Below are 7,189 nucleotides of genomic sequence, written 5' to 3'. Positions count from 1 at the left end.
GACATTCCAGGTGCATATCCGTAAATCATAGTCCTTTAATCGTTTGCATTGGTCGTCAACGTTATTCGGTTTCCAGTTAGATAGATATGTATACATATAGGATATATATACATAGATTAGATATAAGAGCAAGTCTAATATTTAAAGCATCCCCAAATTTATATTCGTTCTCCTTTGATATTTATGTAAAAATAAATGTATAATGGGTGCATTAATGGAATATTCTTTCTTATAAACACTCGATCACAAGATGTGCTTTTCTGAAGACGATTCTTGTGAGAAATATAACAAAGATCATTTTAGTATACTGGTTATGTGTCAGAAACAGATCAACTAATTTCGAGCAGTGTAACACCAAAATCTGAAGGAGCCAAAACAGCCAAATCAACGGCGGGTACAATTCTTAAATTTAGAGGGGAAGTAAAAAATGTTTCGCTAATCAGGCTAAGAAAGATATAGTGATGAAGCATCTGCTGCATGCGCGCCTTCTCCAGTCTCGTACGTCAACTCCAGTTAGTGTTCCCTCAACTTGATCACTCTACCGGGGACATGATCTACCTCTAAGTCTTCTTCTGCCAACTAAAGCTTCAAACACCTTTTTCGCTGGAGCATCTTCATATATTCTCACGACATGACCAAGCAAGTCATGTCAAACTGCAGTGCTACAGTCTTGGTAGCACTGCAGTTTAAGTTGTGAATGTTATTGAAGTCAAATCTCTCACTAACAAGTATGCAGTATCTTTTTGCAGTATATGAAGTACTTTATACCTTCTCTCATGTAAAAGTAAGTTGCTATTGTGAATGTTTAGTATGATTGTACTTTAATCGATGTGGTAATCACTTAACATTAATTAGATTTTTTTGCCCATTCATTTGCAAATATATCACATTATCTGAGCTTACATACTGCGGAATGCATTACTTCAGGAATGAATGGGTATTATGCCTACCTTTTCTAAGAACTCATTTCATTCCTTTTTATTTTTTTTATTTTTTTTGTGAATCGATATTTAAGTAGTAATAAACTTTTATACTGATTACGCCATTATGTTCCATTGTTGCCTGAAGCACTTAATTGTAGCCTTCGGAAATGCCTAACCTCCCAAAATATTAAAATGAAAAAAAAAATCAAAAAAAAAAAAGAAAAAACTAAGAAGCACATCAGGAGCATTGCTCCATTGACGAAATACAATCACTTTGAACAAAAGCGCTGGGCTATTGTTATTCAAATTAAAATTGTTTAAAAAAACAACTTCAAATTTATATAAAAGAAAAGAAAACAAACTCGCTGAGAAAAACAACTAAACAACTAAACAACCTAACAACCAAACAACTGAACAACCAATAACGATTGTAAGTCTGCAAAGAGAATATACAAAAGAAAAGGTTAAAGATTTGTTTTCATAAATATAGGACACTTGAATATTTAAGAATATTGAATTTTGAATTGAAAATCGAAATTGGCGCTTAAATATTTTCATAAGGTAGGCTTAACGCATGTACTTCGCTGACGGTTACGGTGACGGTGACGGTGACTATGACGATGATGGTAACGCTGATCATCGTGAACATGACAAACATGTTAAGGTATTTGTTACTTTCCGCCGTGCGTAAATAACGCGGTTAGAAGCATAAAAAAATATATTTTATTTATCTATTAAATATTTTTTTCTAACTTTTTTGTGGAGATATACTTTTGAATATATATTGATTTGAAGTAACTGACCGTTCGCCTCTCGGCACAGCTCGATAAGAAAATTCATGAAGATCGAACCGTAACTGTGGGAACAGAAATCTAGTCAATATAGCAGAGATGAAAAATTTAAATAAAGAAAAGTTCATACAATTTCAAGTGGATTCGGACACTTAAGTGGAAATCAACATTGAAGGAAGCACAACCCAACCGAACGATATATCCAAATACCGAACTAACGAGCGAACTAGTAAGCAAGCAAACGAGTAAGCGAGTAAGCGAGCAAACAGGCGAACGAATGAACGAGTGAATTATCGAATGAACAATCAATCGATCAGTTTTATCAGTGGAAAGTGTCCGAACAATCGATCGAACAACAATCGAATTGACTTTTTGTGCTGCTGATCAGCAACAATTCACTTGTATTTTTGTTATTGCTGCTGCTGCTGCTTCTGCTTCTGCTGCTGTTAATGTTGATGTTGCTATTGCTGGTACTGTTGCTGTTCTTTGCAGTTGTTGTTGTTGGATATATAATTGCTTTGTTGCTCGTTGTTGTTGTTATTATTTAAAATGCCTCCACTTCATTGCCATTGCCTTGCCTTGGGCTGCGGTAGGTAACAGAGAAAAAAAATAAAATGCATTCAACATGTTTGGTTAAATTATCATTTTGTTGTTGTTATTGTTGTTGTAGTTGTTGTTATGAATTCACTTTTAGATGGAATAGCTGGTGCGATCTTTGTGTGATTGGTCAATTGGTCGGACGGACGAGTGAATGGAGAATGTATGGCGGAAATATATACGTTTTTGTTTGCATTTTGTTCTATTTAATGAAGTGAATATTTTTTTTTTCTGATAATTGATGGTTGCATTTGTAAATCATTTATACTTAATTTTTCTATTTTCGACTCCATTGTCGCTATAGGTACTAACAAGTTCAATGAGCTGATCGTGGGTATGCGACTTTATTCATGAATTTTCGTACAATAGAAATCATGTTTCTCAGTTTTTCCAATTTTTCTTTAACCCTTTTTAGGCAACTATGTGCGATTTCTTGGAATTTCTTGTTAGAAATTTGTATGCAGTTACTTTTGACAGTTTGTAAAAGTAATGCTGCATATTTCCCACATCATTAACACCTTTTTTCATATAAATCGAACTATTTGTAGTTACAACTGGCTTTAAGTACACAAGTACATTTAAGAGAATTGTCTTATAATAATATTTGATTGTAAAATATTTAGGCCAATTGAAATTGAATTGCATTGAAAATAATATTTGGTTTCATCTTATTTGAAAATATATACAGAAAATAATACGAATTTTTAAACGAACTAGTAAGCGAACCAGCAAACGAAGGAAGGAACGAATGAATTATAGATTGAATGAATTAATCGATCAGTTTTAAACAACTGGTTAACTAGTTGTATTATTATTAAAATATTATAAATGTTTTGGTCCAAACATATACTGTCCTTAACATTTCATCCATTGTTTAAATATTGTATATTCAACCAATCAATAAAATCATGTGAAATCAAAACGCTTGAGTTGGCTTTGATATATCAACTCTATCTGAATTTTAATTCCGGTATATGGGCGCCCGATTATGTAACTTACTACATAGTATCCTACCATAAGTTTAAAAATCAGTCAAATACTCGCTCTTATACTCGTGTATCTGGTTATAATAAACCCAACCCTTTCTCTCAAACGATCAAGAATATGGAATCGAAAAAGTTGTATAATTGCGTACCGGAAATGGCGATTCTGTAGGTGCATCTAGTTTTATTAGGGATGAGGCTCATTGTAACTTAATGAATATTTTAACAAACACGACTATTAAATTTCTTTTCGTAAAGTTTAGGATATGAATTAAAATATATGTGGTTTCAACAGGATAGTAACAAAAATCATATAATATCTTATAATAATATTTTAGTTTTGTTACGAGTAAGTGGGAAAATTCTCGGTTGTGTGCCAGAAGCCATATAACACGCCCTATCTTAATTTTGTTAAATGAAAATTTTCCCGGACGTGTCTTTATATGTCTAATATATGTCTCTTTGACTTGAAAACAAACATACATACATACATGGATATATAGAACGATGTGCAAACAAATCTTCGAAAATTATTTAAAAATAAAATTCGTGGACTTTTGAATAATGTTGAGTTTCAAACCAAATGTCAGGGCTTACATGTATTGAAAAGTTTCTCTATTAGCAAGAGAATTTAGTTTACATTTATTTTTGAAGTCAGAAAATTGATAATCCTATACTAAAGATTATATATTATTTTAATTTAATAATTTATTTATACAAATTAAATAATTCATAATTTTTATAATTATATATATTATTATTTAAACAACAAGAGTTATGTGATGATAGTCCGCATTTGTATTAGAATTGATCTATAGTCCCAATAAGACTAAGCATATAAAAATACTAACAATTTCTATTTATTACAGGTATTGAAAAGGCCTTCTAATTAAAAAGTTTATTGTAATTATCCTCTTTAAATACATAATTTCAGCTACTAAATAGATGTTTAAATTTTACTTCATTCATAAATGAAAACGCACATATATAATCCCTCAAAAATAATGTAAATATTTCTAGATTAACGCTTAAGACCATAAACGTTACCGCCTTTACTTCCGCTCAAATACACATAAAGGAAATAGGACAAACATAACATTTATGTTAATTTTTAATTCATACATAAAGTAAGGATTAACTAAATGATTCCTTAAAACCAATTGCTTCCCTATTGCCGACAGGTAACAACCAAGTTATCAAAAAGGGAATTCCATTCTTCGCTTCAAGTCTGCTATGCAAATGAATGAAATTAGTTAGAGTACCTGAAGTTGTTATGAAATTCCAGGAAAATATCGTGTGGCTGGCTCGACAAAAGCCAGCATTCAAAACTAAAAACAAAATACCAGAGTAATAATAGGTTGGAAGTAAAAATTAACCGCCAATAGGCGTAAATTGACAATAGAACTTTTCGCACATTTAAATTAAGCTGCAACATTTTCGACTATTTTACTTACTAGTAAAGAATACACTTAAAAAAACTGTGTACTCGTACCGGATTTTCCCATTATTCACATTTCTTTCAAAAACTCTAACAAAGACTGACCTTTGTTTTCTTTTTAACTGCAATTGTTCTGCAATATCTTTTGCACCTGTTGAATGGCGTAAACATATTAAAAAAAAACATCATTCTTCTTTCCGAATTGTTCTCTGACTGTACAGTCGGAGACAGAAACAACAACAACTCATAATACACTGCAAGATGCTGCTTAACTCGTGCTAAATGTTGCACGCATTGTGTTCTGAACACATTGCCAATTGCAGTGCAATCAGCTCCTTGCTTATCTCTGGGTAAAAAAGGTGCTGCCAGGCTCTTGCAGGATATCAGTTGATAAGCAAAAATAATTTTGTTGGAAGTGCAGATGTGCACAGCTGCAAAAATAATGCACACACACTTCGTTTAGTCGATTATTTTGCATGAAGGTCATGCGGTGTGTGGTGTGCGGCAGATCACTAAAGAGAGAAAGTTCAAACGGAGCGTATCTAATGAGTGTACCGTTTTGGGCCATTTATTCCTGTATTCCTGGAATCCCATACGAGAGGAATTGCAAAATTGTGCTATAAATTATTTAAACTGTCTAAAATTAAATATTTGTTCCTTTTATTTTGCAGTGTAAATTATGTTAATTATACCTTTTTATCGGGAGATAATCCCGCCTGCAACGAGTTAATATGCAACATTATTAAGTAACTAGAAAATATGTTATCTGGTCGAGGTTCGAAAAACCAAATTTGTATATAAATATATATAAAAGTAAGGAATTTTTTTTAAACATAGTTTGCTAATAATGAAATTGTTTTTTTTTTAATTTTTTAGTGTTTGCACAGCGTATTAATTTCCCAAAAAATCTGCACGAGTAAAAACATAAGTCAATGAGCTAAAATTTAAGTAGGTATATATATAATAAAATGTGATGAATTGCTTATTTTCCATTCTGTTTATATGGGAAAAATTGGCCGACCCAAAAGCCAGTAAAAGTCACTTGTCCAAATTTTTCACAGAGGAACCACAAGAGCTCTACACTGTCGGAGTAACGAAGCTATCTAAAAACTGACAAGAGGTCCTAAGATAATAATGGTCATTATATATTCAATTAAAATTAATTTTCAATAAAGGCGGCTTTTGTCCAAAAAATGTACTAAATATTTTAGATAATTTTCTTTATTATTCAATATATTATAAACAAAGTTGTTCAACTATATACATTCTATACCCTTCACACTGTAGCGAATAAAAGTTTACGCTTGTAATGTGATTTTGGAGACTATAGGAATAACATATATTCTGAATCAACTAAACTAGACGACTTTGTGCATAAATTATTTTCTTTCTAACCAAAAATTAAACTTTTGCACAGAAACAAAACCACCAAGAGGCAATCTTTTTCTGTAGTTTAATATGACAAAAATTAGCAGACCGAAAGGTCGCTGAGAATCTCTTGTCAACGGTTTTCACAGATGAACTACATAAGTTCTAAACCGTTTGAGTTATGAAGCTACCGGAAAAATTCGCACCACTACTCAGCAATGAACATAGTATTGAGCTAACAATATTTAGCCCTTCTTCAACAAAACCTTTTCAGTCAGAATAGGTCAATGGCTAGGTTCATCGCGACATAACATATATACTTGAAATATACTGCTGCCTTAAGAAATAGTTACTAGTTGGAAGTATATAAAATAATATCGGTTTTTATAGTACAATGGACTGTGGGACGATAGGGAGCTAGACTGTTGCTGTCCTTTCAAAACTTCTGCAAATAGGGTTTGCCAACATTTGAAAAAGTAATACTAGCAAATTTTTGGTTTCCCTGTCTAAGCTTATTCAGATCTAGACTTAAACTTACAGATCTTCACATCTGTCATATAAATAAAAATTCAGATGTGGACTTAAGCTCTTCACAGGTCTTCACATTTGTCATAATAATAAAAATTTAGTTATCGCTTTTTTTTAGAATTCTTAAAAAGAAAGTATTCTTCGAAGACTAGCAATATACGATAAATGCCTATAGCCGCAAAGAATTTTTGTTGGAAAGCAATTTATAATAGTTTATGGAGGATTAGTTGATTTCAGTTGTGTTATAGCTTTTCTTTTTCAAAATTTTGTTACATTTTGTTACCTAATACCCGATTCTAAATTTTGATAAATATTATTTTTTATATATAAATATGTACGCATATTTGGGGTAACCGTCACTAGTTTATTAGTTTGCAGATTTTTATAGTGGGATGTATTAATCGTGTCAGGCTTAGGCATTCCGATAGTAAATGCTAAGTTATATCTTCATGGATTTACCCTTTCTTTAAATTTTAGTCTCCTTTGTACTTCAAACTGTAACCCTTTCATCGCATTGATAATTAATGTCTTTTAAGATTTATGTGTTGATTTTTATAGAAC

This window comes from Teleopsis dalmanni, chromosome 2 (genome assembly GCF_002237135.1).
Source record: "Teleopsis dalmanni isolate 2A chromosome 2, ASM223713v2, whole genome shotgun sequence".
NCBI classification, from domain to species: Eukaryota; Metazoa; Arthropoda; class Insecta; order Diptera; family Diopsidae; genus Teleopsis; species Teleopsis dalmanni.
Note: the sequence above shows the minus strand (reverse complement) of the source record.